This window comes from Rissa tridactyla, chromosome 17 (assembly GCF_028500815.1).
Source record: "Rissa tridactyla isolate bRisTri1 chromosome 17, bRisTri1.patW.cur.20221130, whole genome shotgun sequence".
NCBI lineage: Eukaryota > Metazoa > Chordata > Aves > Charadriiformes > Laridae > Rissa > Rissa tridactyla.
In genome coordinates this window covers 780,716-803,312 of record NC_071482.1, presented here as the reverse complement: position 1 = coordinate 803,312, position 22,597 = coordinate 780,716, and positions in this window count along the sequence as shown.

The following is a 22,597-nucleotide window of genomic DNA, read 5'->3' as shown; positions in this document are numbered from 1 at the left end:
TCCTAGCTGCCGCTGCTGCTTTTCTTCCTTTCCGCTGTCATGTGGGCAAATTATTCTACTTTCCCAGCCCCAATTTCCTCATCCATAAAACTGAGACTAAAAATGTACTTGTTAAGGGTGTCACAGGGCCTTCTGAGTCTACACGGGCTTTGAAGTCCCCTTGTTAAAAGTACCGTGGAAGTGCAAGTCATTTATTATTACCGTTACGTGAGGTGGGTGGCTATCAGGCAGCAGGCAGGCTCCTGGTGGGGGCTGCTCTGGCTGCCGGCACCTCTGGGGACACTTGGCTTGGCCACTTGACGCTGCAGCCCATGGCGGTGGCCCAGGCTGGGGATCCCTTGGGCACCGGCTTATTTGTTCCTATTGCCAAATGATGGGTAAACAGTCTTTATGAGGGAGGAAAAAAGTCGGATGAGGGGGTCTGGGGGAGGTCCTGTGCCCAGGCTGGTCGCAGAGAGCCCAGCACGGCTGCCGTGGGCGCGAGGTGGGGCTGGATGCCGGTGCTGTGACCGAGTCAGCCCGACTTGCTAAATATTGCTGTTCTCAGCTGCAGCACTGGAAGGTTTTGAGGTCATCCTGAAATCACTTGAATGGTTTCCTTCCCCCCCCCTGCCTTATTAAAGTGTTTAATTGCTTTCTTATTTAAATGCATCAAGATTTCCTGATACGCTCGTCCGTTTGGCACAGTCGTTGTCTTTAGGGAGGCTGGGGGAATTGAAAAGAGAAAATTATCTTGAAACTCCAGGTTACTCTGGGAAGGGGAGATAACAGATTGTTAAATCCTTTCCATCGGAGTTGGAGTATCATGGAGTTTGGGGACCATTTTGATATTGAACTGGGTTTCAGCTGTGTGAGTTCATGGCCTGGTTCTTTGGCTACTTGGCGAAAGAGGCCCCAGCTCCGAGCAGTCTGAGTAATTGAAGCACTCGCTTACCAGTGCTTCTGGGGGGGGTCCGGCGTGCTTTCTGGGGAGCCTGGGTGCAACAGCCGGGGGCTTGTACGCGGGAGATGTCGTTCCAGGGATGCAGACCCCCAAGTGGGCCGACGTCCCGGGCAGGGGTTGTTTCAGTTCGGTGTGGTTCTCGGCACGGCCGTCTCCTGTGGGGCGGTGGCAGCTCTGAACCCACAGCAGCTGATGGACACCGCGCTCGGCAGCCGGCCCGCGGGGAACAGGCTGCCTTTCTCCTTTTCCCATCGCGTTCTCCAATGTCAAAGGCAAAATCACCATCTTCGGATCAATAGCAAAGCCATTAAAGTGCATCTTCAATTTCTGCGCGTGATGCTGCTGTGTTCATCACTGCATTGGCAACTGTTTTATAACAAGTTCATTTCTTCTTCTAGAGGGAAATACTTCACTGTCCTGCCCTCCCTTCTGCCGGCTGACCGTGAGACGGTTGATCCCTTAGCAGGGAAAAGAGGGGTTAGAGATTTTTGGAGCCCTGTAGCTGGGCGGCTGCGGATTTCCAGCATGAAGGAGGAGCTGCCAGCCTGCAGCTTGCTCGCACTTCAAGATCTAGCTGCGCTCGGGGCGTGAGCGGTGCCAGAGCACGAATGACTTGCTTAGACTGCTTTCGCTCAAGGGGACTTACATTTGCGAGCATCTTCTAAAGCCTGACTCTCCTCCATGGGAGCATGAAACGTCCTTCGCTGCCCTCGTGCACGGCCCTGGTGGAGATGTGCCTGCCGTGCTAGCGGGCACTGAGCCGGATTGCCGGTCCCGGGGCTGGCTGCAGCCCATGGATCCCTTTAGTACCGCTTCGCTCCCGGTTCAGCGTTTGGAATTTGCTGATGCAAAGCGGGGTCTCCGGCGCATTACGAGGTGCTCACGGAGCTTCTCCAGCTTCTGTTGGCTGCCTGTCTGCCGTGGGCAGGGGAGGATGCTTTGGTCCCGCGCTCCCCTCGTCTCCTCTTGCTGGGAACAGAGCTGAGCCAGCAGCTTGCTCGGCTCCCCCTCTGCTTCTTCCCCACCGGAGGAGAACCGTATCTGAGTTGTCTGAGGAGAGACTACTTTTTAATCATTTCTGGTCTGCCTGGGGTTTGGGCCTGGTTGCCAGCTAGCAGGAAAAATCAATAATGTTTAAATTATTCAATTAAAAGCACTGGCTGCCAGTTCCTCTTCCTCCGACGCAGCCGGCTCCTGCTGGGGGGAACGTCTGGGGCGTGCGTGCCCCCGGGCCCTGCCGGGGGGCTCTGGGGAGCCGTACCCCTCCCCAGGAGGGGACGGGCAGGGTGCCCTGCCTGGAGCCGTCTGCCCAAGCAGCGTCTATCCACGGATGCCGTCGTGTCCCGTGTGAGGCCCTGGTCGGGCTCCAAGAGAGCTGGGCTCCTGGCAAATCTCTGGAGAGATGCCTGTGTGCGAGGATGCTCCGGCCATGCCTCATCTTCCTCTGCCGAAGAGGTTTTGGAGGGGTTTGAGCGTGATCTGACCTTACAGTAAGGAAGATGGTGGAGTTGGGGTATGGGGTACCCGCTGCTGCTGGAGCAGACCCACCTCAGCTGTGTCCCCGCTGCTGCTCTTCGGGGTCTGGTTTAAGAGCCGGTCGTGGGGGGGACATAGATCTTACCCAGATCCAGCCCTGATGGATGGGAAAACTCGCGTCAGGAGCCCGGGACTTGCAGCTGGCGCAGCGAGGGGCTGACGGGTGCGTGATGAGCGAGGACAGGGAGCGTAACAGGAGGAAACACAAGGGAAATCCATCTTCTGGCACTGGTTAAATAATGATGGTGGTGTTCGGACAGGGAAGAAATATCCTTTGGATAGCGTGACAGAACACCTTATGGATGCTGTCAAACATGCCCTTAGCTCCTCTGAGCACATCGTTGATCTCGGAGAGACAAATAACCTCTGCGGCAAGCGCAAGTCCGGTATCCTCCGTCCCTCTCCTGGCGCGACGGCGGATGCCGAAGCAAACGGGGTTTGCAGAATTCCTGTCGGGAATCGGCTGGGACAGAAGGGCCCCGCGCAGCTGCTGGGGCCCTGGGCTCCTGTTGCAGAGCTGGGTGTTGTCGTCCCAGCTGCCCCGTCGCCCTGTGACCCGCCGCGGGCCCCTTAATCTCCTCCGTGCGCCTCTAAAAATAGGGGAGGGTGGCACTTGGCTGAGCTGCTCCCAGAGGGACAGCTGTGCGGGGGCCCTGCTGCCAGCGTCGGTGGCCCTGGGCAGGGAGGGGTGGCAAGCTGCGCGGGGCCCTCCCGGCTATTGGTGGCTCCTGTTCCCTGTTTGTCCTTCACCCCCCCAGCAGCGGCGTCCTGGCACTGCCCAGCGCTGATGAGGTGTCAATGCCAGCCTGACCTCAAATTCCATCCCCTTTTCCTCAGATCCGCTCTCCTGAGCAGCGCTTTAGCTCGCGCTTCCCCCAGCAAGCGGGGTGAGGGGTCGGGGGGGGATAATGCTTCTCGCTGTTTTACACCTCTTTGCACCAGAAGGTCTCCAAGCCCTTTGCAAACAGTAGCGAAGGTGGCAGGTGAGGGTTAGCGCTCCCGTTTCGCAGACAGCCACAAACCCAAAGCTTTGGGTGCAGAAGCGAGTCCGAGGTCATGGGGGCCCTGCAGCCCCGCGTCCCGGGCACCAGCCTGCTCCCGCTCCATCTGCGCTGGGTTTTTGGGAAGCTTCTTGCCTGCTCGTTGTCCCACGCGCGGGGACCAGGAGCTGCCGGCACTTCCAGGGGTCCCAGGGGCCGGCAGTGCCCCGGCAACCAGCTCCAGGCAAGCCCAGCATCCCACGTATCTCCTGCCGCTCGGTGCAAAGCATCGGAACGGAGAATCCTACGTACAGAACAACCTGTCATGTTGTGTTCCCCGAGGTTTTGTTTCGCTTTTTAAATTATTTAATTGATGAGCCCTTTCTTTTTATACATCCACGTTAAGCTGGTTTCCACAGTAACAACCGAACCTGGAACCCAAAGCTTGGAGTCCTATCGGAGTAAATAATGCCAAAACCAATCTTTGAATATTTAATTAAATTCACTGTCGTGCCCCTTTTATCTTTATTTTCTGTGGATCTTCGTAAACAGATTTCACGGGAAGATGGACTTTAAAGAATATCGGGGACGACACCCTTCGGGGGAGATGGCCCCGGCTCCGCTGCCATCGTTGTTCCAGGGCAGAGCAGCCCCTTTGTGTCTCGGGAAGCGCGGTGGGAAATGCATCCCGCTACAATGCCTTCGTGCAGCGCCCTGATGCTCTTGGCTCGCGTTCAGTTTGTGACCCGCAGCAACCCCGGACTCCTTCTGTAGTCTTGGTTTTCTAGCAATACAGTAAAAGCTCATTAGCTTCCCTGGATTTTTCGATTGTATTTCCAGTTTCCGGATCGCTATCGATCCTGAACTCGTCCTTCGATGTACTGCCACTCCTAGCACAGTGTCGTCGGCAAATCTCATAATTCTTTCTATCCTGTCATTTTGGTCATGAATGAAAATACTGAGCAGTGCTAGACCTCGGACCTCGGCAGTGTCCCCGGCAAATCCATCCTCCGGGTTTGACAGCAGACTATTAGTGATTACTCTTTGCATACGGTAATTCATCCCCTGACATAAACGCGCGCTCTGGTCAGAGTTTGAAGGACGGGCTTTTGTACCTAGAGCTTCACTCCAACAAGTTGGTCCCCCCCAAATGCTCCTCAGAGCGGCGCTGAGCCCCAGGGACGGCTCACCGGCAGCTCCATCGCTTCCAGAAGCTGCCTGGCCTCGGGGTTGGCTCCCTCCAAGAAATGCCCCTGTGGGACCGCTGCGGCTTGGGCTGGGTGGGCTCGCTGACGCTGGTCCTGGGCTAGTGACTGCAGTCACCAGGGACCTACCTTCAAGTCATGCGGGACAACGGGGAGCAGCAGCACCCCAGGCATTAGCTGCAGCGGTTAAATCCAAGGGGAATCCCTCCCCGCTAAATCCTCCGCTGCAGGGAGGAGGAGGAGGATGGCAGGACCCGCACCTTTGGCGTGGGAGGCTTAAGGAACCGCGTGGTGCGTTCTGTCCCGGATTTACCTTCCCACGCGCGGGTCAGCGGATGCTGCTGCAGACACGATGTCAGGACAGAGAACAGTGGTTTGATTTGGTTGCTTGGTAATAAATTTCCAAAGATGCTGGTGGGTGTGTAAATACTGCGTAAAAACCTGGCCCCAAACTCTCCAAAGCGAAGGGGATCAGTCCCAGCATCTGGCCTTGTAGGTATGATTCACAGCCAGCTGAAAAAGTGTGATTTGTTCTTCCCCCGCCCCCGAAATCGAAAGAATCGCAGGCATTTATTTTTAGAGAACCCCAAATCAGCTGTTCGGGAGCAGAACTTTGAGCAGAAGCAAAGGCTTGGGGGCGGGGGAGGGTATCGACGAGCACCCGCTGGCTTTATTTAAAGTCGGATGAGCGGCGAGGCGGTTTTAATAGCAGCAAGTACTGGGTGAGAGAAGCAGGGCCGTCCGGGGGCAGGCTTTTAGCCTCTTTTTTTCCTCCCCCCGACGCTGCTGCATAGAGCAAGAGGTTCAGCATTGACAGTATTGTCAAGGTGCAGCGATTATCCTGGTTAACCTCCAGGCGGATCAATTATCCCTTCTGACAAGGAATATAATATTAATACCCAGTTGTGTTGGTTTACTTACAATAGCTCTTTGGTGCTTTTCCATGGTATCGCAACACATCTTAATCAGATGGTGAGTGGGCTTAATTAGCCGAAGTATAGGTTTTATTTTTGATTTCTATGACTACTTAATCTAATGGAAACACATTATCTGCTCCGAGGTCTGCCGTTTTCCATTTGTAATTATTGCTGCTCTTAATTGATAGTGCATCAGGGGTTGTGGCCGCAATACGGGAGTTGAAATATGTCTCCTTTCTTGAGTGCGGCTCCTAATCCGCTACTGCCAAAGCGTCCGTGCCCCTCCGTGCTCCAGCAGATGGGCTCCCGGGTCAGGGCCGCTGGCTACCTGGCTTCTGTCGGAGGAAGGAGGAAACTCTTTGGAATGGGGGAATCTCCAGGGTCTGTGGTGCGGGAGCGAGGCGCCGTGAGGCTTTCCGTGCCGTTTGGGGCTGGGGTTCGGAGCGTTGCGGTGCCTGGCTGTGGTGTCTGGAAGCTGTTCAGGTGATGGAAGCAAAACAGCTTATAAATCTCCCGAATGAGGCCTGGCATTTATGACTAAAACCTCACATTTCGGGACATGCAGATGGTTAGGAAGGAACAGCTTGGAGGGATGGGCTAATATAAAATTATTAATTGTAGCGGGTTTTGCACCTTTTTTTTGCAACCAAGGGCTACAGGCGCCTGTTGCAATAGGTGCAGTTTGTCACAGCAGGAAGGGTCGGGGGTCCGGGGGGGGGGGCGTTGAGGCTGACTCCGTGTTGCTGAGCCGCACTAGTTATCCCGTACGCTTTTCGTGGACATGGAGCTCGCAAGGTGGTGCGACTTGGTCTCCTGCGCCTTCCCCGGAGGGCAGAAACCAGGCCGTGGTGCCTGGGGCCGGCAGTGCCCGCGGGGCTGCTTCCCACCGAGCAGCCCGTGTGCGGTGACCTGCTGGGCTGCTTGAGAGCCACACAAATGTACATATATTTTCTTTTTTTAGATGTTTTTCACAAGCCCCGGCATCTTCACGCGGCTTTTGGGTGTTGCCTTTTCCAGCTTCTGCCAGCAGAGGGGATATACATGACTGTGCCAAACGCTCTCCTCTCCCGGTTTGCCTCCATCGGGAGCACCCTGCTCAGCCGGAGAGCAGACCCTTGGCACCCCCAGGCTCTCGCTTGTCCTGGCCCACGCCAGCCCGTGCTCGGGACCCCAGCAAGGGCCTCCCCTCGCGCGCAGGGAGGCAGTTTGTTTTACACGCTATTTGCGTGGGTTCCCTTGTGCCCGACCCGCTTGGTGAAGGGGAGAAGCTGAAGCCTCTTCCCCAGCCTCTCGCAGGGTGACTGATCAGATAATGTTCTCTAAGCAAATGCACAAATAACATGAATTGGGGTTGGCACTGAGCAGTCAGGTGTAAAAAAAGCAATTTGAGGTGTTCTAAGGAAATGCCAGAGCCTCTAAGATGTGATTGCTTGTCGGAAAGCCGTGCCCATGGCGGCGGGGAGGGCGAGCGTGCGGGGAAGGCGCTGGGGCTGGCTCGGGAGACCGTGGTTATGGAGTCGGGGGGATGCCGAGCCCATCACTCATCCTTTGGCTGCGGCACCTCGGCGATTTGTTGCTCAGGGTAGGGAGAGCCCGTGCTGCAGCCCCCGGTGCCGTGGGGGATGCGGAGCGGGGAGAGGGCACGGGCAGGGCTGGAGGGACGCCGGGGCGAGAGCTGGGCTTCCTCCTCCTCAGCCAACAGTGAATACAAAGCCCAGCAGAGCCAGTATCACCCGCTGTTTTCCTCTTACAGGTGCTGCTGCACACAGACTCCTCGGCACACGGCTTTGAGCGTGGGACACGTCCCTCGCCGATGCCCGGTCCTTCCTTGCCCCTGCTCCAGCCGGTGCTGCGGGCGCTGCCGTGCCTTCGTGGCTGCGCCAGCCTGGCTGGGGAGAGGCAGACGATATCCGAGATGGCAGCCTTAATTTCTGCTCCATTTCCCTCCAGCCTCTGCCTCCTCCCTCTCCTCCTGTAGCATTCATTAGCCGCAGTGAGAGCAGGGCTGAAGCTCTGCGCGGAGGCTGGGTGCAACCTGCCGGTAACCCGGCTGCCCGAGCCCTGCCTCCGCACCCCCGCCACCTCCTCTCCTCGGAGTAATAAGTCCTCACCTCTCTGCCCCGGCCGCTCCGTGTAATACCGGCGTTCCTCGTTAGCACGGCAGAATCAACATCTGTCTCCTTTATGCTGCCTGTTTACACGGGGAAACTTCTGGGGGAAGCTCTCTGTTGCTCACAGTAAGAGCAGGGTTATGAGACCTGGGAATTACGTAGCATTTGGGAACCACACATCTCTCAAGTGCCAGCGATGAGCCGCTCGCCGCCTTCGGGGCACTGAGGAACCCTGAAGGGCCACTCACGGAGGTGGCCGGGTTACATGGGGACCCCTCGGGTGCGGAGCGCTGGGGTGTTTTGGGGCGGCCTCCCTGCTCCGCTGACGCCAGTACACATCCAGGAGGGTCCTGCAGCTCAGGTGTGCTCCTGGCTCAGACCCTGGCCCTCCGGGCCGCTTTCGGAAAGCCAGCGTGCGCTGCCTGTGAGAAAGGAGCACCCAGAGCAGGGCCGGATGGGCGCAGGCAGGCACGGAGCATCGCCGCCCGCCTGAAGGGTCGTGGTCCGGGACAGCACGGGGAGAACCCGCCCCAAATACCCCCGTTCCCTGCGACTGGTTTGACTGGTTAATGCAGCTGTGGCGGTTTGGCAGATGGGCTTTTGATGTGATGCACGTGTTTCTTCTGCGAAACCGAAGGTGCCGGTGATGTTTGAGGTGTGCAGCTGGAAAGCTGCCTTCCCCTCCAGCCCCTCCTCAACGCTCCCGGTGCTTCCCTCGCACGTCCTTACTGCTGCTCCAGCACAATGCCAGGACAGCAGCTGAAATACTCTTGCAGATAAGGATGTGAGGGAATTATCTGGAAGCCCGCAGATACCGTATGCGAGGGGGAAGGTCACTGGAAAGAGGGAGGTGGTAGAGATGCAGATTAGGTGATTTGGAGATGGCTTGAGGGATTTAGTGGAGAGGCAGAGCTCCCGCTGAGCACGGATGGGCAGTAGTACCTCTGATGGATTAGAGGGAGCCTTGTTCAGAGGCTTCCCAGCCTGCAGACGCCAGCAGGGAAGAGTCGGGGAAATCTTGCGTTGCGAGGAGGCTGCAGAGCTGCAGATATGCCAGCCCTTGTTGTGTCCCTCCCCGCCCCGAAAGCTCGCCCTCGCGCAGGCAGAGACGCAGCCGCCTCGCAGCAGGCGAATCCCAGGGGAAGAAGCGTGGCCATGGGAGGCGGGGGGGGATAAAAGGCCCTTTCTGCTTCTAAGAGCTCGTGGTGGGATGCTCTTCCCACGCGGGGTCTCTGCAGGGGAACCCCCGCCTGTCCTTCCAAGCCCCGCTCCTCCGTCCTCGCCGTGTTTGTCTCCAAACAGCTCGGTTCCGTCACCTTGTCCCCAGCTCCGTGGAGAAAGTGCAGCCCCTGGCCTCCTCTTGCTGCGCTTGCGTTCGGGATTTGCCCCTTCCTATCCTATTGCAAACCCTCCCCTTTTGGTGAAGGCAGGGGTTACAGTCTCGCCCCCACGGGCAGTGTCTCGCTTACGTTGTTCTGGGGCTTTTCCGTGCCCCGCCACTGCCACAGAAACCACGGGACGAGCTGATAGCGCCGTGCAATTGCTGCCAGGGCTGTGAGCCCCGCGTAATCAGCGGCGAGATCGTATCTTTTCCGCTGGACATAAGCAGCAAGATCCCCCCGTCACAACCGGGCGAGCTGTATCAGACTTTATCCTCTATTGTTAGGGACAAAGAACAGGGATTTGTGTCCCAGACTTAAGCTTTCTCAAATCTCCAAGTACATTCCCCAGACGTTTTTCCTGGCTGTTTCCAGAGCGGCTTTTTCATAGAATCACAGAATGGTTCGGGTTGGAAGGGACCTTAAAGATCACCTAGTTCCACACCCCACCCCACCCCCCCCCCCGCCATTTTTCTCCCCATTCGCCTTTGTTTTTGATGGGTGTTGCACTTCGCATTACGCGTTTAGGCAGTATCGCAAATTGGCACCTGTGTTTCTTTTTTGGCAGTGAGCGCTGCCCCTGGGATGCTCCCCCTTCCCCGGGGCACCCCGCAGCACCCATCCCCGGCCCAGCAGAGCTCTGGGCTGCGGCGGCATTTGACGCGCGGGAGGCGCCTGTCTCCTGGAGAGCGTGTTAACATTTAAATCAGTGCAATGGTCTGGGAATAGCATCGAGTTAAAAGGACCTCTCCTGAAAAGAGCACAGTGGGGACTTGGCTGAAGAGTTCTCTTAGCCCTTTAAGCGTACGCGGCTGCACGGGTTTCCATCAGCAGCCAGCTCCGCGCTGGTCCATTAGGGCTTGATTTAGCCGCTTTCGGGGTGGGGGGGAAGAAGGACGGGCACCTGCCCCTTCTGCAGGGAGGAGGGGGCGGGGGGGTGTGTCCAAGACCTGCTCTGGGAATTTTGCTTGGGCCCGTTCTCAGGGTCCTTCCCGTATGGGGAAAACCACGCGGGCAGTTTGCAGTGGGGTTTGGGCTGCTTTCGGAGTCGCCGTTGCGCTTCTGTCCTGAAAGTTGAGGCCAAGGTAATACGTGGGTAATCGTCTGTCCCCCCAGAGGCTTCATCCTGGCCTCTTAACAGTCCAAGGTGCTCGTCAGCACGAAAGAGGAGGTTTAAGATGCTCCCAAGAAGCATTTCACCGTGCGGTGCGATGGGCCCGGGTGCTGGCGGTAGCTGTGCGAGCCTGTGGTCCCGCCTGGAGTCTCGCTAAGCTTTTGGCCTTATTTCCTGTGGCAATAACTTAATTACCGCGCTGGAGAAGTAGTTCTTTTTATCAGCTTGGACTTTCCTCCTGTCTGATTTTATTGAAAGCCCCGGTTCTCCTGCCTTATGAGATGGTGGAGTAGTCCCAGCCTCCCTCTTTGGGATCATCCCTTGCCTTTTTATTGCCTCCTCTTACCAGCTGCCGTCCCGAAGGCAGAGCCTCATTTTTTAAAAAGATCTGTCTTTATCTCAGAGTTGCCCAGGACCTTCTCGCTCTCCTCCGAGCACCCCTGTCTCTTTGGCCCCCCTTTTGCGGTGGGGGGAGCAGGCAGGGCGCAGTGCCCCCGGCGGGATGCAGGGACCATCCCAGCCGGAGGAGCCTTCCTCCCCTTCGCCGCTGAGCCAGAGCCTTCAGCGAGCTGTCTGGAACGTTGGCAGCCCCTTTAGCTGAGCTGACAGGATTAATTTAAAATCCCATATGGTGGAAGAGTTGGCTTTGCCCTCCCGGATTGCTCCCACCTTGGCGTCTCGTTGCCACCTTACCGGAGGTTCTGCCGGTGGCTGGAGCTGCCGGTGTCCCCTGGCCCCGGGGCCGGGCGGCAGCTGTCCTGCCCACATGGCCTTGCCATTCTCGCCTCCTCCTGGGCTAAGAAACGCCATCAAAGCCTGCAATCGGACACCCTGAGCCCATATGGGCCCTCGGGATCCCCCGCGAGTGATTTAGGGGGTTTGCAGGAAGGGGGAAGCTTCCACCTCTGACCCCAGCCCTGACAGCAGTGGTGAAAATGAGAAATCATCCAGTTGCTGGGTAAAACGTGGAGGGAAATGCTGCGGGGAGGCAGGCGGGGTGCGGGGGCAGTGCCGGGGAGGGCGGCCTCCCTCCACGGCCGTGGGAGCTGGTTTATCTGGGGCAACGCACGAGCGGTCCAGGCTTGCGGCGGGGGGAGCCGGGACCTGGGTTCCACTCACGAGTTTGCCCTGATTTAACGTAACTTTGGGCAAGCGAGTTAATCTTCCCGCATTTTGCTGCTTCTGCGGCTCCGAGCGCCGAGGTTTTGTTGGTTCCTGTTTATAAAGTCTTTTGAAATGTGGCTTTTGGCGTGCGGGTCCAACAAAGAGAAGCAATTGTGAACAATAAATGAGTATTTTCCAAAATACAGTGTGGTAAAAGCAACCGAGATAAGGTCTGCTCTCATTAATTTAAAAAATGATATTTTCCTCCTCCTTTCAATAAAAACTGTCGGCATGATAAACTGACATCTTTAACAATTGTTTAAGCTGTGCAGGTTTAAATATATACTTCCTGCATAGGCTGCTGATGAGTCACTAGTCAAAATTATTTATCAGAAGCGATCGCTCCGTGCTAGACAGCATAAGACTGAGCTCTTTCTTTGCTTGCCAGAGCTACGCGGTTCCTGCGAACAATTACCGGGGCTCTAAAGTTCTGCCCGCAAAGAAACGATTTTGAGTCAACTTTCGCATCTTTGGGAAGCTGGACGAGTTGTAGAGAAGGGCGCCCAGAATGCAATATTTTCCGTGGTCTGAAGAAATAAGCAAAGCTTAAGCCGTTCTCGGGAAGCGCCGTTAGAAATGCATTTTGGGAATCTCAGATGCTCAGAGCTCCGCCGTCAATTTTTGAACACTTACAATCCTATTTCTTTTGATTGCAAACACATAAACGCTCTTCAGCTAACGTAAGAGTAACTCGCTATGCGGGAAAAGAACAAACAGAGCGTACCGAGGGCTGACAATATATACCGGGAGAAAAGAGATTTAATAAACATATATAGACGCGCAACGCACCCAACAGGCTTTTATTTGTGCGGACGTGGAATGGTCTGTAACGAGCATAAACAGCGTGAGGAAGGCGGCTTGCAAGGCATCTACCAGGGGCAAGCTCTGAAGCGTTGCCATGTTGATTTAGAGACTTGGAGCGACGAGGGCTGTTGGCGCTTGTGATTTGGCTTCACCAGGGCCGATATCTGTGGTTCCGGCGGGACTGGGAGGATGCAGGATGCTGCGTGTGTGTGCTGGGCACCGGCAAAGGGCTCGCCTGCGCCCGGGCTGACCTGGGGGATGCGGCCGGGGGTGATAAAGAGGACGCTCCGTCACTACAAACTGTTGATGCGGGTGCTTTGGCTGAGCCCAGAGAGGAGCCCGGTGCACTGGGGCTGCCGAGAGGAAGGTGAAGGTGGGTGTTGGTGGGCGGCTGGACCCTCCGGTGCCTGGCAGAGCCCCCGGCCCCTTGAAGCCCTGCCGGCCCCTCGTCTCCGGTGCCTGGCGGCAGCTGCTGGCTCCCTAGCGAAACCCGTGCCCTTGTCTGCCGGAGGACGGGGTCTCTTTCTTCTGGCGTTGGCAGGGCCGGTCTCCCGCGCCAAACACCTCTATTTTCTTTTAATCAAATTGTCACCAGGAGACACATCTGTTCCCGCTCGCCTGGCCGCTTTCATCAGGGGCGAGGATGGAGCCGTCCTTTGGAGCGCCGGTGCTTATGCAAAACACTCCAGCCAGGCAGGGCTCCTCGGATATCAAAGGCAGAGAGTGAAGAGGTGGCCTGCTGGAATTTGCATATAAAATTGCACGCTGAAATCCAAACACCAGAGAGATGTGAAGATCGGTGTGAAGGGTGAGCATGAAAAGCAGTGGCAGGCCTGGGGAAGGGGGGGCGAGGGCAGGTAGGGGGAGGGAAGCGGCGAGATATGAAAGAGGAGGAAAATGAACACACAGAATATTTTAACTAACAGAAAAGTTTCTTGTACTGCAGACAGATGATGAAAGAGAGACAGCGAGGAATTATTAGGACAGAAGATAAGGAAACAGCAGAGATAGGAAATAATTATTTTGTATCTGTCTTTATAAATGAAAATGAAGGGCATTAACTTAAATAGGATTTAGATTTTCAGGGACAGAAGGGGATGAATTAGGAAGTGTTCAGATAACGGCAGAAACGATTATTAAAGGTCGGGGGCTCTTGAAACCGATGCTGGCACAGAGGCTGCGCGGGAGCATCCCGGGGGCATCCCGCGACGGGCCACCGCGGGGCTGCCCTCCCGGAGGGGACACCCTGCTGCTGGCCACCCGGGGTGCTCTGCTGGCCGGCCGGGGTGCTGGGGGGCGCCGGGGGAGCCGCTGGGCCGCCCGAGCCACCTGGGGTGGGATGGAAAAGTATTCGTGGTGTTGGCGCTTGGAGAAAAGCCCTCGGTCGCCTGGTCCCGTCCCCTGCGCGCCCCCTGCGCCGCTCTGCCAGGACACCCATAACTCACCGCTTCCACTGAATTAGTCCGAGAATACACTCGGGGTCCGTTTTCTCTCTCAAACCCCTCGCCTGCGGCCCGTGGTTCCCCAAAAAAGATGCCGGTGTTTAGGATAATGATGATTAGGAGCCCTTTCCAATAGTGCTGTGTGGGGAAAAACCCCCCAGCCCCAGTAAGAACTTCCTAGACGTGGGGTTTTATTCCCCTTGCGCCCGTAGAATGAAATCCGGCAAGGCAAGCACTTTTATTTTGTTCTTAAGCCAAACAGCCCTGGGCCCTATTACATTTTCAGGCACTTAGAAGAGCACTTGCAAAATTCTTTTCACTTGCACTTAGCTTAATTTCAGAAGATGTGTTCATAAATCAGCTTCCCATTTTGCATGCACGGCTTCGTACCTGCGGTCGTTCGCGAGCGTGAGCCCTGGTGCACGTAACTAAAACGGTTTGTTTGCCCGGTCTAATAGAGCAAATGGGTGGGTTTGCCCGCGCCAGCGATTGCAGACGGGGAGGCTAGGCTGCGTGATTCATTTGAAACCACAGGTCAAGACTTTGCAAACAGACCAGCGACGTCAAGTTTAATGTCTGAAACGGAGCCATTTGAGCAAAGCCTGACCTTCGGGGGCTGCATGCTAAATACTTCCTAAAAATGCTGTTGGAAGTGCTTTAGTTTGGACGATGAACCTCACGAGCCACTTGTGAAAATCCCTGCCGCTCCTCTGGCGCAACCCGGTACGAACTTTTAACTTTTACCCTGATAAACAACATGTAATAGGCTTTAAATAAAGCAAATAACAGTAATTTTTCTTAACCTCAGACTCTTAATAACACTTCTCTCTGGTATCGCTGTGACGTACTGAACTTCTCTGGGAACGGATTTGGTTTTAATGCCGTCGCTGTCTGCGCGGGATGAGATTCCTTCCAGCCATTCCATGGGGTTTTTAACGCCGTCCTGCCGTTGGGTCTGCACCCCCTGTCTCCCCCGGGGGAGCGGGGGGCTGGACCGGGGGGGACTGGGCTGACTTTAAGCTCGTCTGCCGACAGCCTGAGGGGCCCAACCAATCCCCGGGTCTGCAGGGCCGGGGCGCTGCGGGGGGTGCCGGCTGCATCTCGCTGCCTGGGCGACCCCCCCGGGGATGAGCGGAGCCCCTGCCGCGCCGAGGGGCGGCTCTGATCCCCCCTGGGCAGAGCGAGGGGAGCTCCCTCTCTCTCCTGCCTAAAAGCGGCGCAGGATCAACCTCCCGAGTGGGCGAGTCGCTTATTTATAACTCTTCCCCCGGAGCGCGAGTTTGTTTAATCTTCTGGAGCGGCGCAGCGCCGGCCAAGGGGGCTGTATAAATTTGCTAACGACAGCGGCTCTGCCTGTGTATAAGCCTGAAGACGCTGCAGTCCACGCTGCATCCCAATTAACGGGATGATGCCTGATATGCGGCATCTATCTGAGACCTTCCGCTGGCTGCTGGTCTTGTCGGGCCCGAAACCCCCCGGGAGCGATCGTTACGCCTCCCTCGTTTATGTGCCTTCGGAAAAGTTTTGGTAGCAGCCGGTCTTGTCCTCTGCTGTGTATTTTAATGGTGCCTGATGCGTTCAGACCCGCGCGTCGGGGGGTGCCCGGGTCTCTTGCCTCCCATGGGCGGTGGCACCCCATGAGCGATGGCAGTAGGTGTGCGTGGGACCTCGTGCCGCCCCCTCGGCGGTGACGGTGCCGGCGGGCAGAGGGTGGCGGGCAGCAGAGGGGAGGGATGCGGGGAAGAGGGAGGTGACGTTGCTGAGCAGAAGGCGGCAGTTTCAGCACAGCAGCAAGCAAAGCGCTCGGTGTTCTTAAACAGACGCCACTGGAAAGAGGGGTTTTAAAGGGATGTCCATTCTACTGTTAATTGCTAATTGATAAAATCTGACACGGAGTAAAGGCCAGAATCTGCACGAGGGAAGCTAAGCTTGTCCTGTAAATTACCCAAACGGAGCTCGAGTTTCCTCCTTGGCCATTCTGTCAGCGAGAATAGGCCTATTCACCTGTTACAGTGGAAAACCGTGATTGAAACGAGAGTTACAGCGCGGCTGTGGGAAACAATCAAAGCGAGAGGCTGCCTTTTCAAGCCTCTAACTGAAGCAGAGGGACGGCGGGAGCCGCGGCTGCCGTGCGCGGGGTGGCCGGGGGCGGCACGGCGCCGGGAAGGTGGGATGTTGGGGAGGGATGCGGGGAGCGGCTGCATCCACGGGGCAGGTCCCGGGGATCGATACCCACCGAGGCGCTTCGGGCGAAGGGAGCGCTGAGGTAGGGCCTTGCCGTGGGAATGTCTGAAGAGCAGCAAAAAGACCCGTATTGGTAAAGTGCCTGTAACCGCATCGTTGCTTCCCTAAGACCTTCTAAAAACCAGGTCAGAAATAAGCGCGTGGCCAGAGGGACCATTCCTGCGGGGTGTCCGCTCCGTCTTTGTAGAGGAGCTGGTTTGAAATGCAGTCCGAGCCGCAGTGTCTGAGAGCTTGGAAGAGCAGGCTTGCCTACATGGTGTAAGGACGATTTATGCCCTGAATAAGCTTCCTGGGCACAGGCACAGCCTCTGCGCAGAGCGGCTGAGCTCGCCGGCTGCTTGGCATGCAGCAGCCATAGCAAAGCCATGCACTGTCTTAATGGAGCAAAGTAAATTCCATCAGCTCCAGAGGCTGTAGACTGGACCTGGGGAGGGGCTGCTCCAACCTCCCGATAAACCGAGTCGCAATATCACCATTTCGTGTCATGCAAAACGGAAGGTGCAATTTAAAATGCCATCCTTCAGGTGCACTGAGCAGCATTTGGTTGTCAAAATGGGATTTTTTTAAGCCACTGGTCCAGAATAAACTGGTAATGAAGAGCCATTTGACAGCAGGCAAGCTGGAAACGTGTATATGAAAATAATACGCGAGTTTCCAGTTTATTGCACATTTAGCGGACTTTTTTTTTTTTTCACGTGCGGCTACTTACTGCAGAAAGTAATTCAGCCTAACTGTGTGTGGGGGAAGGAGACGGCGTGAGCGAGTTGCGCAGAAGGCGTATGAAAGGACGCTCCAGCAGCACGGGGGCTGAGGCAGAAGGGAGATGCGGGTGCGCAGTGGGCTGCAGCGCTGCCGGGCTCCTCGAGCTCCTTCCCTGCATAACTCACTCCTCCGCCTCTTTTGTATCGCCCCTAGAGCTCGAAAGCAAAGGTGTTTTCTCCCGTTCGCAGCTGTGCTTGCATTGCGACTGCTGCAGAAACAACTCGTCTTACCTTGGCCGGAGGTTAGGCATGGCATCCTCCACCCCCAGCCAGCGTTCGTGTTGAGGAATCGCGTTGCCCAGCCGGCTAGCGTAGAGGAGAAACGCCCGATTCCCGATTTTTTCACATCGTTCCCCTGCAGTCTGGAAGAAGCGGCTGACAAGACCTATTATTTTTCCAGTTATCCAGACTGTCCGCGTCTTAACAGCTTCCTCCTTCAGTCGAGACAGTCTGAAAAGTTTAATATCATTTCAAATCAGAGCGCCGATAAAACTTGACATTATTAATATGATGTCAAGGGGTTTTCCAACTGCTTAGGGAAAAACAACGTGTCCCATTAAACCGAGCTCCCTGCATTGTGAAATATTAAGTGACTTCTCAACGAGCGCCAGCTGGAGCTATTAGTTTTCCTTTGGTGCAGTTGATGTGGAGAGGAGGTCTGGTTGAGAACCTTTTATGAAGACATTAGCGGAATCCGTGCAGTCGGAAAGGCTGTTGCTTTCCGAGGGACCGCGCTCGAGCCGGGCTGCCTGTGCGAGGATGAATTATTAAAGGCGGTAAATACATGCGGTGGGATGCGCTTCCTCCCCCCGCCCCCCTTAATGCTCTCGTTACGCTGGGGAGTCTGGATCACCTACTGGGAATTTGAGCTGAGGTTTTAATAAACCGAACCCGCTTCTTCGTCTCCTCCTGCCTCTTCCAGCGGGAGCTGGAAAACAAGGCAGTGCCGCAGGTTTATCTCGGGGCCGGGCTGCGGGCGTTCGTCCCGGGTGCTCTGCCCCGTCACGGCCCCACACCTTGGCCTCCAAAGCCTGGTTTGGGTGTCCGTTTTTCCCGAAGGGGCTTCCCCGGGGGAAGCTGCTGCCGCGTTCCCGGCCGGCGTGCCGCTCTCGGGCAGCGCTGAGCAGGCGGGAGCCCGCCGCTGCGGCAGCCTCGCCTCTGCCTCCCAGTTACCGCAGGAGAAAATCGCTTCATCTCTTTGTCCAGACTAAACATGCTCTGCACAAAAAAGTTGAAGCAGATTTTAGATTTTTTTTTTTTTTTTTTTTTTTTTTTTAGAATGCCTTTGGTAACACGCCCCGGGTTTGAGCAGGTTTTCAGTGTGCTTAAGGCTTTGTAGAGCACATTAAAGGCTCATCTATCCTCGATGTTTACAATGGGCATGTGTCGGTGCATGTTCTTAAACACACCTCTGATTCTGGTCTTGGCTCTGCCTCCCGCTCTGGTTTCCCCGCTTGTAGAATAAGTATGGCTTTGATGTCTCACAGGGGAAGTGCAAGTATTTAATTTAACTTTTATGAAGTTCTTTGACAATGTGAAGAGCGCTGCGTGCAAAGCGGAGTTTCAGGGAAGTCGAGGCAGTGATGTCCCGCTTTTATCTGCCAGAGAGTTCCCACATCTGAGCACAAAGCCCTCCAGCCCCCGGGGCTTCCAGCCGGTCGCGCGTTGCCTTAAGGCCGTAACTATTTTTGGCATTTTTGGACGATAAAACCATAAACCCCCTTTTCGCATGCTAATGTACTGGGACCGCTTTATTATCCCAGCGGTTAATTCCGCCGGGCTGGAAAATTCCCAAGGGTAGCACCGTCCCGGGCGCGGAGCCGGGCTCTGTCCCGGAGCATCCCTTGGAGCATCCCCCGAGGTGCTGCTCCCCCCGGCCGGCTTTTGGGGACCCTGCAGGCAGGAGCGTGGGGCTCCAGGCGCCGGGTGATGCTCCGGCTCCCGGCGAAGCCAGGCTCCTGGCAGGCAGGCAGTTGTTACGCCGTCTTCAAGGAGGAGGAAGCCTGGCGCTGCCTCTTTCCTGCCGCACAACCTTCCTTCACCTTCTTTCTTTTAATGTCTTAATCAAGTGGCTGATAAGAGAAGCGATCCATGAAAAGGACGGGTATCTTGACAAGGCACAGAAGCTTGTGGCAGCACTTTCCCCACAGATCAGCATCCTCCGCGAGAGGGAGAGACAAAAAAGGCAGATTTTTGTACCCTTAAGCTTCCACCGCTGCAGTTCAAAAGACCAATCTTTACAGAAAATAAATTTAAAGGAGAATTTTTGATGTATATGATGGTCTCTTGTGGTCGATGGGAGTGCTGCTGGCAGTATATGGAGTTATGCAAAGCCAGAGTTGGGATTACTTAAAAGTGTCTGTAGCGCTTTGATTAACCAGTGTGTATTTTATTTTTCATGTGGCACAATCACAGCCCTACATTGATAATATCTTGCTATTATTGTTCGATACGCGAAACTCCCCTTTTTCCGGCGGCATGCAGCTGCTTTTTAGGGTGCTTTTTAAAGAGTTTGCTCTCCGCATATTAAAGTCCCGACTTTAAGGGTGTCGCTTTGGGGCGCTGGCAAAGGGTGGTCGGGGCTGTGGGAGCCCTGGGGGGGCCAGGCTGGAGCGGGAGCCTCGCGGCATCCTCCTCCCCCGCACCGAGGGCGTGTTTCTGGCGATGCTGAGAATTCCTGGAGCTCTTTTTCAGCAGCATTCCCTGCCGGTGTTAGGAGAAAGGCAGGTGAAGCGCCAAGCGGGGAGGACTTGGGGGCAGATGGGGGTCAGCAGCACAGCCGGGGCCAGACGCGAGGCCGCTCTTCCCCCAGATGACTGGCTCTCCCTCTTAGCCCCCCTCCTCAGACGCCTGGTCCGGCCGGGTCCGGGCTGAAGGCGCGTGAGGCGTTTGCAAAACTCGGAGATAATAATAGCGAGCCCCGGGAAGGCAGAAGTGAGCGACCTGCGGCGGGAAGGGGAAGTTGGGCAGCTGCAGCCAAACGGAGGAGCCGAGGCTGCTCCGCGCGGGGGGCTGGGCTGGGGGGCGGCTGCTGCCTTCTGCCCTGTCCCTCTCCCCGGGATTGCCGGGATTGCCAGGATTGCTGGCTGCCCAGAGCAGCTGTGGCTGCCCCATCCCTGGAGGGGTTCAAGGCCAGGTTGGACGGGGCTTGGAGCAGCCTGGGCTGGTGGGAGGTGTCCCTGCCCAGGGCAGGGGGTGGCACTGGGTGGCCTTTAAGGTCCCTTCCAGCCCGAACCCTTCTGTGATTCTATGAGATGCTGTGTGCCCTGCCCGTGCGGGGAGAGGCTTGTCCCTGCCCCAAAGTCCTTACAAATGCAGAACTGGAAGCAAGGCTACACAGTCAGGCGGAAACCCCGGTCAAGCTGGTCTCTGCTGCTTTCATCCCGCGATTCTTGTTTGTTTATTTTCCCTGGCCTCTCCGCTGCATGCGACACCAGTTCCTGAATCAGGACTGAGCTGGCGTAGCATTAGTGCCTGTGATCCCGTGTGATGTATGGATCCTGTGCGACGGAAGGAGGCTCCGGCTCTCCCCTCGGCGGCTGCGTCGCCTCCGCAGCGCTGATGGCCCTAATGGCTTGTTCTTGCCAGTTGGCTGAGCAGACAGGACTCCTGGGGTAGGCGCGGAGCCAGAGATGAGCTACAGCAAGGTGTCTGATTTCCCCTACAGCCTTCCCTCCACTTTCCTTCGGAAATAAACTGCAGGAAGGTTATTTAGCCCGTTCTGGAGGACCGGAGAGCACTCGGCATCGCTTTGCCTTCGCCGAAGGAAAGGGCACCTTCTGTTTCTGCGCAATGAATTTACGCAGGGACCGTGACGGTGTTAATAAGCCATGTAGAACAGCCTTGGATCGGTATTCCTGGAGCTGTCCCGGGAAAGAGAAGCGCTGCCGGGGGTGAGAGCCTGCCCGCGGGCGCTCCGAGGAGGAGGCGGCGGATGCGGGACGTGGGAGCTGGTCGGGTGCTGCGGGCTCGGACACGAAGGGGAAAGGGGGACGCTCAGCCCTCTGATTATTTTCCTCCTTTGGTAAAGCTTTCACTTGAAATAGAAATGAAGGTAGCGAGTAAATTTCACATCCGAAGGTGGGTGTCTGCTCCTGAATAGGACGGGTTTAGGGTCAGCGCTTCAACAGCGCGCCGGATTTGGGTTTCAAAAGTTCCCAGCCATTACTGCAGTCAGGTTTTTCTAAAGGGCCCAGCGTGATGACATTTACAGCCAGATTTTTCAAAAACAGCACAGTACTTCAGATGCTGAACTCCTGAAAATCGAGTCATTTAATTTGTTAAATGAGAGCGAAGGTCTCTTCAGATAATCTCCCCGTCATTGTAAGAGTTGAGCTCTTCTGCGGGAAAAGCAGCCTCTTCCTAACTGAAGCTCCTTTCAGGTTCAAAACGCATTAGCCTGGAGTCATTTTAAAGTACGTTTTGAAGGCGGAGAGCAACCTAAAGAGCGCAAAATGCGACCCAATATCAATTAGCTGGAATTTGCACGGCTTGTCCCTTAAATTGGGAGCCGTTTGGTGTGTGACAACGACGTGTGCGCCCATCGGAGGCGTCTCTCTGGAGAGAAGCGTGGCGCTTTCCACGCGCACGTGTCCGCTGGAGCGGGGCAGGTACTGCGGGAGCCCGCGCGAGTGAGCGATGGGTCTCCGAAGGCAGATAAAAATCCTTCTGCGACAACTCACTCCCAAGATTTCAGGCGCATCTTTTCCTTAAGAGACTCCAGCGGGCTGAGCACCCTCTGGGGATGCACAGCTCCGCTTTCATTGCTCCCTCCAGCCACAGGCTTTGTGTGAGGAGGGCAAGGCGCTTCCTCTGCCCGTCCCGCTCTGCGCCGGGGGGCCGGTGGCACCCGGAGCCTGCGGGATGCCGGAATTCCTGCCCTGCCTCCATGTTTTCGGGATCAGATCCCAGCCCTGCATCCCAGCCAGGGAGTAGAGGCTCATTATTTCTGTTGTCGGGCAGCTTTCCCTCCGTTGCTGTCGCAATCCTCCAGGGGTGAAACAGCGGCTGGTGGGCTCCTGGCCCCTCGCACCTCCGTTTGCTCGGGATGCGGGAGGCACCGTGGCAGCGGGATGCTGTCACCTCTGTGGGCGCCCGGGGTCCCCTGAGCCACCGCGGGGATGGAGAGGGCGTGTGTAAATAGCAACTGCTGAGCTAAACCTCTTATTGACCTTTAACTACTTGGTAACTGGTTCTCTCCCATAATAAATATCTCCCGCAATTAATAGTCAATTGGTACTTAATTAATGAAGCAATAACAGTGGAACAGAACATTGTCACAGGATAATGGTCTCCCGCAGCCATTATACTGTAGCTGTCCCACTAAATCAAAATTAAGTGCGGTGTTATGCCCGTTCGGAGCGGGGAAAGCGGAGCCGTGCGGCGCTGGCTGTCTCCCCGCTGCCGGCCCCGGCACTCGCATCCTCAGCAGAGAAGAGGCACCGGCGTGAAACAGGCAGGTGACTGCAGCCAAGGTTAAGAGTACAGAACAAAGGGGGTCCTTAATTAAGCTTCCCCGAAGGCCTCGAGTAGCCGCTTGGCAAGGCGGCCGCTGCGAGGGGGTGGGTGCTGGCGGCCACGTGGGGAGCAGAAGCTCGGCTCACGCTAAGCCGGGTTTGACAGCCTGGCCAGGACGGGCCCTGTCTCCTCCGCTCTCTGTCCTCGGGCTGAGCGACGCGTGTCCCTCTGGCAAGCGGGGTCCTAAGGAGTGGTGCCAGGGCCTTTTCCCGCCGGGACGGGGCTCTCCGGGAAGTCTTGCCGTGCTGTGCGACCCCCCCCACGCTGGGCGCTGCGCCCCGTCCTTTCCTCAAGAGCGGGCGGCCACGTTAGAGCTGACTTAGAGCGTGCCAACACCGGCTTCCTTCTCGTTTTTTTTCTTGAAGTCCCATTTTTCTGTCTTGTCAGGTCTATTTAAGCATTTAATGAGGTGAGATAGTACCGATAAATTTAACACAGCACAATAACTCTGGTGCGGGCCACAGCCTCGTAAACTCCCGT